The sequence below is a fragment of the Galeopterus variegatus genome, unplaced genomic scaffold (genome assembly GCF_000696425.1).
Source record: "Galeopterus variegatus unplaced genomic scaffold, G_variegatus-3.0.2 Scaffold13762, whole genome shotgun sequence".
NCBI lineage: Eukaryota > Metazoa > Chordata > Mammalia > Dermoptera > Cynocephalidae > Galeopterus > Galeopterus variegatus.
In genome coordinates, this window is record NW_007739873.1 from 5236 (window position 1) to 13858 (window position 8623).

The following is an 8623-nucleotide window of genomic DNA, read 5'->3' on the forward strand; positions in this document are numbered from 1 at the left end:
TTTAATCCAGTTATTATGATGACACATACATCCAAGCTTTATTTCAAAATTCATTGTACCCAATTATATCCAGATTGTATGTGGAACTCTCCAGTGGTCAGACAATTAAGAATGATCTATAAAAAGATGTGGATGCAAGTATGCATACAAATGTGTGCCAAAAATGTATACGATTACTCTTAAAAATTCTAAAGCTTTAACTGGTTAAGGATTGTGAATAAGTGCAAAGAACTACTAAAAGGGCTTTTAAAATTTCTGTTTGAGAATTCTTGCAGCTGTTGGTAGAGGAACAGGCAGGCTAGAGTTTGGAACTTGCTAGTTGAAGATCTTTTCTCCTCCTATAGATTCACAGTGTTCTCTTACTGATAGACCTTCTTGCCTGTGTTGTAAAGATCTTTGGCTGAGATGGATGACAAAGATATTAACAAAGAACTGAAGCAGAAATTAAGCTTTTCCCATTGCGAAGAACAGACTGAAAATGAAGAGCAGAAGAAAGCACAGGAGGGTGGGGAAGCCCAGAGCCAAACCCCAGAGAAGTGTGAAGCTCAGGATTCAGAGGCCAAGTTTACACTGTCCAGGACTCCCCTTGATAAAATATGTGAACTTGACACATCTCAAAAAGAAGACAAAGAAAGTTCAGATCAGATTTTGAGGACTCCAGTGTCAGACCCTCTCAAACGCCCTGAGACACCGGAACAACCAGGCAGCAGCAGTGAGCAGGTGCATGGTGATGGCCCCTATACTCCCAAAAGCTGGTCAAGCCAACTGGTGACGTCTTCAACAGGGAAGATCCCCTCCCAAGGCTCTAAGCATTTGAGGCTCAAACCTGATCCCCTCATGAGTGAGACCTCATCAACTCTGGTCAATATTAATCCCTTTACCCCAGAGTCCTATAGAAAATTACTCCTTCAGTCCAGTGGCAAGAGGGAAACCCGAGGCGATCTCGAGGAAGCTGGTCCAGAGGAAGGCAAGGTAGGACAGGGCTTGCCTGCGAAGAGATGTGTTCTGCGAGAAACCAACATGGCTTTCCGCTATAAAAAAGAATTCTTGGAATTAGAAAAAAATTGGGGTTGAGGAATTTGGTACAGTCTACAAGTGCATTAAGAGGCTGGATGGATGTGTTTATGCAGTAAAGCACTCTACAAAACCTTTTGCAGCATTATCAAATGAAAATGTGGCTTTGCATGCAGTTTACGCTCATGCAGTGCTTGGGCATCACCCCCATGTGGTATGTTACTATTCTGCATGGGCAGAAGATGACTACATGATCATTCAGAATGAATAGTGCAATGGTGGGAGCTTGCAAGCTGCTATATCATTTCCAAAGATACAAAGTGACTCTTCTGGAGTCCCAGAAGAGGTTGAAAATGAAGCTGACTTTTTTCTCTCTGCCAATGTGATGTATAAAATTGGTGACTTGGGCCATGTGACATTAATAAGTAAACCTAAAGTGGAAGAAGGAGATATTTGCTTCCTGGCTAATGAAATTTTGCAAGAGGATTACCAGCACCTTCCCAGAGCAGACCTATTTGCCTTGGGATTAACGATTGCAGTGGCTGCAGGAGCAGAGTCGTTACCCGCCAATGGTGCTGCATGGCATCACATCCGTGAGGGGAAAGTTCCTGACATTCCTCAGGAGCTCTCAGGGAACTTTTACAACCTGCTCAAGAGCATGATCCACCCTGATCCAAAGGAGAGACTTTCTGCAGCAGCTCTGGCCAGAAATCGAGTTCTTTGGCCCTCCGTGGGGAAAGCAGAAGAGCTCCAGCAGCACCTGAACTTGGAGAAGTTCAAGACTGATGCATTGACAAGGGAACTGAGAAAAGCCCAGCAGGCCCAGTCCCCACAGGAAGACACCCAGAATGGTGACTCTGGGGTCTCTGGGGCCCACACAGGATCAAGAAGCACAAAATGCCTGGTGGGAAGAAAGAGTGTAAAGACTTCAAGCTTTACCTGCAGGAAATCTTCCCCATAAGAAATCATTGCACACCATTTAGCCTTTTACTGTATGGCCTCTAGAAATAGATATTAACCGTCCCAACCTTTCTTTCATAAAATGAAAACATTAACCTACTTAAATGCCCAAATATTCAAAGGCCACTCCTAATTTAGCATTTATAGCCAAGATCCAAAAGGTGCTAAGGCTTCCTATTAGTGATGGTCCTAGGTACAATAGTTGGCAGCCATTTCTCCTCTCCATTGTTATTTTCCTAATGCCACCTATCAACAACTTATTTTCTAATATTTTTTGGTGAATAATGGGAAAGCATGGGCCTCTGAGTTGAAAGAAAAAAAGAACGTGGCCCTTGGTTCGGCCTGAAGACCAGGAGGTTGCTTTTGATGATTCCCTACCAAGGATCCCCAGGACTCTCACTGTACATAGAAAGGAATAAACTTTGGTTTTGAGGTAAAGTAACATCTTATAAGAAAGTGTGCCTGAATTTCAACAGTGCTTTCCAGGTTATACAATGCTATTTCTAAAAATTCCCAGGCCGTTTGAGCAAGTGTTTTTCCTATTGTATTTTCTAGATGGTGATAATCCCTTTCTCTGATATTGTATTTATTAAGTAAATGGCTTCACCATTATGTGAGGTGGGTAGAAATAAGATTATATATAACCTGGATATTTCTGGGATGGTTATTAACTTGTGGCATAAAAACACTGGAGGTAGAGGGTTCCAGGAAAATTTGATGTGGCCGTTCTCTCTCAATCTATTTGCCCTGACCCTCTGTGGCTGTTGTGATTGGTTTGATATAAGGATATCATCAGTTTCTCTTGATTTTATCAGAATATGGCTTTGTCTCCTATTATTTTATCATATTTTATCCAACACCATTTTCTGTACAAATTTTTAAAGGAATAGAATGTTTGTAAATAAAGGTTTTTATCTTGTCCAAAGCCCCCCAAAATATAAATAAATAAATAAATAAAATTTCTGTTTGAATGGAAGGAACAGGGTCATACAGAATTACCAATGATAAAGGGAAAGCAGAACTATTTCTCCATCACACATTTTACTTTGATGTGTCATTTATGTTCTGTGAATTCAAATTACTTCACTCACACAATAATTATCCATGTTTCAGTGGACCAACCTGTCCTCTTAACAAACGATCTATTGCCATTCACTACCATTCTTGAGGACAGTTGCCACTTGTGCTAAGCACCACTATTTCCACCAAATCCACCAGGCAAGGCCAGACTGAGCTAGCCTGGCTGATGAGCGGTGACCAAATCCATTTTAGTCAACAGTGCATATCCAGAATCTAGCACAATACCTGGAGCAATGCCACCCGCTCAATTTTTTGTTGAAATATGCAATATTCAATACAACTGTTAGACTTGGACAAGTTTTCGACTTTACGATGGTGCAGAAGAGCTACGCATTGAGCAGAAACCGCATTTTTAGTACCCACACAACCATTGTCTTTCACTTTTAGTATAGTATTCAATAAATTATATGAGAAAGTCAATACTTTATTATAAAATAGGCTTTGTGTTAGATAATTTTGCCCAACCGTAGGCTAATGTAAGTGTTCTGAGCATGTTTAAGGTAGGCTAGGCTATAACATTCAGTAGGTTTGGTGTATTAAGTGCACATATTTTCAACTTAATATGGTTTATCAGGATGTAACCCCATCATAAGTTGAGGAGCATCTGCATATAAGTGAACAGAAAACAAAAACCAAAATAATAAGTTCTGTATAACCCAGCATTAGAACCTGCTGTGAAATGGGCTTACTGCTGGCTGGTCACAGACACTCTGAGAATCAAAAGTCATTCAGAAAACAATGGCTTACTTTGGAGTTTCCAGGACAGTGTACAATTTTTGTTCTGCTTTCTTCTACTGGTTTCCTCTTGCTCTATTTGTTTTCCTCTGGTGCTGGTCTTTGCCATCCTCAGCGACCCCATGTGATCATACCTGTTCCATTTATTAACTAAAAAAGCTCTTTCCTCTTGAACTCCTTAACTCCTCTTTTCCTTTGCCATTGCTTCTGAGTCCTATTTTTCCAGAAAGCCAGAGCCCCAGAGCCTCTAGTGGCTAGACAGTAAAAATGAATGAGGGCAGAATCTGGGTGGCTGTGGTTCATAAGAGAGTCCAAGCCCTATGGCAAGAACCACACTACCTCGACTACACTTGACTCATGCTTGGAATGATAATAAAGTGCTGCTGGATCTTCTGAACTTCAAGAGTCATTCAAATATCTCTCTATTTTAATACATTGGCTAGTAAATCTCCCAAATCAACAACAATAAAGCATTATGGGAAACCAAATAGAACGCACCTGTGAAATAGAAAAGCTCAGTGTCATCCGCTGAAGACCTCCCTTTCATCTCCTTTGGTATCTCCCCTCCAGGTTTCTTTTTTGTGTTTATTTTCAATCTGTAAACTGCAGTGAGTTTTGTAAGAAGGGATACTTGATTGTCATAAATAGATGTCAAAAGAAAAGTCAAAAGACCTTCACTATGGTCTAAACATTTCTGTGATACTTGCAAAATGATTATCCCTTCAACTCTGGCCAATTCGTAATACCATTTGTCTCTCCTATGAACTACATTTCTAAAATCTTAATTTGTCTTCTGTTTTTCTTTTGCCTGGATCATGTTTTCCTTCCAGAGATGAAAAAAGGCATATTCTGTTTCCTCTGTGAAACAGAGGTTTGTGGGAGCACATAGATGGGACAGACAGCACAGACTAAGGAGGTGAAATATTGACTAGGAGATTTGTGTTTTCCAAAAGCTTGTCAAGTTCCTGATCCTTGTATATTTAAGCATGCAAAATACTGTCTGTGAAAGTTATTGTTCATGATTATTGCATGGGATGACGCTTCAATTAGAGCTAACATATTTCTTAGATTCCTTCCAACTCTGAAATTTTATAAAACAATAGAAATGTTATTTTTTTGCAGCTCACATGCTAGAACTTTTTTTTAAGTTAACTACTACACATCAAAGTTTTAACTTCCTGAATTGTGGAGTTATGAAATAATTTGTTTTTGTCTTCTGTTTTTTGATAATATTCTAATATTATTCATGACTGTGCTGTGTAGGATACTAACACATAGTAGATGATCAATAAACATTTGCAAGGTTGAATTTGATTCATGTCTTCAGGTCTCAGCAGACCACTGTACACATATGGCTTTTATTCATGTTGGAGTCAGAATATTTAAGAACATTGAGTTAAAGTGCCATCTGCCAAATTTTTAAAACAAAGAGAAAAAACATTTACAAAATAATTGGTATAGGAGATGAGAAAGTAAGCACAGAAGACAAAGGCCAGATTTTATTAAATTTATTTTAATTTAACAGATATTAATGAGTTTCTGGTCTACAGAGGCTCTGTGCTAGGTGTTGTGGTGATGTGAAGATGTTAAAGCACAGTTTTACCTTAAGGGTTAAGATGCCTGTTGTCTCCCCTTCATCCTCGTTATTCCAGAAGCTGTGAACATAGTTCTTATTCACAGGGCAAGAGCTGTATGAGGACATTGAAGTCCCTGGGTTCATATTTCATACCTTTAAGGCAGAAATAGTCATAGCAGCTGTATTTCAGGGTTATGGTGCTGTTATCATTAACCTTTTACCAGTGTAGAATTATATTCAGTGCAGAACACTAGGAGTGTGAAGTCTGTGGACCAAATGTAATGGTGGTGATGATGGTAATTACACCAGGGCATCCTGAGAAGCCATATGACATGAGGCTTTGACAGCAGCCCCTTCCAGTGAATGCAAGCTTGATTAGATGGCAGCCTACCCCCACATCCTAACAACATGACTCTGTCATTAGGTAGGAAGGAAAGCATTCCTTCCTACAAATAAGCAGAGCAATCATTCCTAAAACGGTTTACTTTCAAAGGGAGAATTCTTATTCTAACCTATGGCCCCAAGCGATGTGGAACTGGAGAGAAGGTCAGCCCTGGCAAGGCCCCTTGTGTGGGAAACCTTGGTTCAGGAGGAAGTTTTGAGTGCTACGAGAGGTGTTGCTATGGGCACTGATGCATAGGAGCCAGACACAGTGGAAGGAAAATAATGAAAAATGCTGATTGGGAGCTCAGAGAAAGGAATGGAACATTTGTGCTCAACAATAAAATGTAATGCTCTATTAAATCTCTTTCCTAGCTGTCCTTACTCTGTAGGTTTTTAAAATACACTTTTGTTCTCATTTAGTTCCTTACACTCTATTTCCTCCTTTCTCATCACTTTTCCTATATTGATACTGACTTAATTGTGAATAGATTCAACTCGTCAAAGGCCTGAATATGAAATATAATGTCAGCATCAAGAGAATCGACACTTTTTGTGCCATTTGAAATCCAGGTTAGATACGGAGAGTGCATATTAGAGCCGTCTCCAGCAGAGGCTCAGGAAAGGTTTACTGTCATATCCACACACAGAGTTGCTGAATTTCTGAGAAATGTCTCATGCCTTTCAATGTCTATGCCACAGATTTAAATATGAATACATATATGTGCATATACATATATGTATATTGCATACGTGTGTGGGTATGCAAAATTTATCAGGTGTATCAGTGTAGATTTGGCAAAAGAAATATCAGACTTTAATGACTATTAGCTATTTGTCAGTGGTGTTCCGATTAGCCTATAAACAGAACTCCTTCACTTCAATTTGAGAAATACGAAAAATTTAAATAGAAGCATTTTTCCCAATATCTAGCCATACTCTTTTTTCAATCATCTGTAAACCTTGCTATCTGTAACATCATGTAATACTATTTTCTACCTTATAACTTTACTTCCTCCTTCTGTCACTTCTGCATAATGGAAAGTCTTGAGGTTACGTTCTACTCTCCCAACTCATGTTCAGATATGTTAACCACTCTCCTTTTCTGTTTAGGTTCTCTGTTTCTTGTATTTGTGTCCTTAGCTCTTTATATTAAATATATATATATATTTGACATTTTACAACAGTGTATTGACATCAACACCTGTCGTGTTTCTTTGGGTATCTGACACTTTGCAGTATTAGCATATCCAGGTTCTCAAATGTCATTTCCATTCTTGCAGACTAAAAAGTCTACCTGTTATTGGAAAGACATCACCAAAGTTGATTTCACTGTGGGTGAAATACAGATCATGGAATGAAGCAGCATACATTTAGCTAAAGAGGCTATACAAACTGAGGGTTGATGACAAAGAGAGAGATTACTTCATAAACTTTCCCAGAGAGCAGACTGTTGGGGGTATCTAGGCTGCAAAGGACCAAAATGAAATACTTAAAACCTGATTCCCCAGGACATGAACCTCCACCTCCAACACAACCCATCGTCTGAGGAAATAAAGAAATGAGCTCAGGCAGGGAGGACACGTGGCCAAATGCCATGGGGTGCCACTGCTATCAGGTGGCAACTGATTTAATCTCTAGGCACGGAGCTGTTGATTTGATTTAGGATAGCAGTTGTTAACAGCAGAAGGAGCTGCTGGCACAAATGGCGACCCTCTCGGCCAAGCATGCTTTCCAACTGTCCTGCATTTAGGAGGAAGGAAAAAAGAGCTGCAAGAGGCAGAGAGGGAGGGAGTGTAGTAGCAGACCTATTGAAGAGTTGGGCTGTAGCTCACTCGGAGGAATTCCATTAAATGAACTCATCCGTCATCTTGCCTTTTATTGATGAGTGGCATTGCTTGGTGGCAAGTGACATAGCAGAACAAATAGCATCAGAGTCCTGGCTCCTGTTCTGCAGCACACACAGACGCGCCGGCCCCCAAACAATGAGTCATTACTTATTACATCCATTATTAACTCAGCTCAGCCTCATTAGGTTTAGAAATTGAGGAGAGGAAAAAAAAAAAACAGAAGCTAAGTAATACCAAGTACCCATGCATTTAGGGGAAGGGAGTGGTGTGGGAGAGACAGTGAACAAGTGAAGGGCAGTTAAAACCAGCGACTCAGCAATTGTGACATTTTCAAATCCTGAGGGTCACGGATAGTTGATTATGTGTTTTGCCTCTCCTGACATGACTGCGTTGAGGAGTACGTTTTAAAGCAGTGGGGCCGAGGTTGAAGAATATAGAAAGTACATCATTAGCTAACACCAACCATTCGAGATAAAGGTTATTGGGAGTGGTTCAGTACCTTTATTAATGGACACTCAGAGGAGGCTGTATGCTAACACCAACTTTCTAGACATTTTCCAGGGGACTTCTAAAAGTAAAAGAGACAACCTGCTGTAAGCTGTGTGCCTATTTACATGTTGCAAGAATGCAGCGGAAACTTTTTCTTAGTATTGTTCCTCACATACCTGCCTATGCTTACTCAAAGTTGGCTGCTGCTCCCAAAAGTAGACACATTTTCTGGAGTTTAAGTGTGTTGATGAAGAATCCAGGTAGTTAAAAGAGACAATTTCTTCCATATTTTAGTAATAATACACAATGGTGAAAACACTATAAGCGAATAATTAGAGCTCGTTTTTTGGAAATGATTGTCTTCTGGGACAAAATATGAACTCATATTTAGAGCAATGTATGGAAGCATCTCTTCTTTTACTGTTAACCATGAGTAAAAATAATGTTTCCTGTGATACCACGTGAGACTAACTGATCAACTCTGTCAGCTAAACACTGTAATTAATAAAGTCAAAAACTGGCTGTATTTTTCTCCTTG

The 8623-nt window shown here is 39.7% G+C and overlaps 1 pseudogene; it reads left to right on the top strand.

The window, feature by feature from the left end:
• Positions 1-405: 405 nt before the first annotated feature.
• LOC103581721 lies at positions 406-1975 on the top strand (annotated as a pseudogene).
• Positions 1976-8623: the final 6648 nt, after the last annotated feature.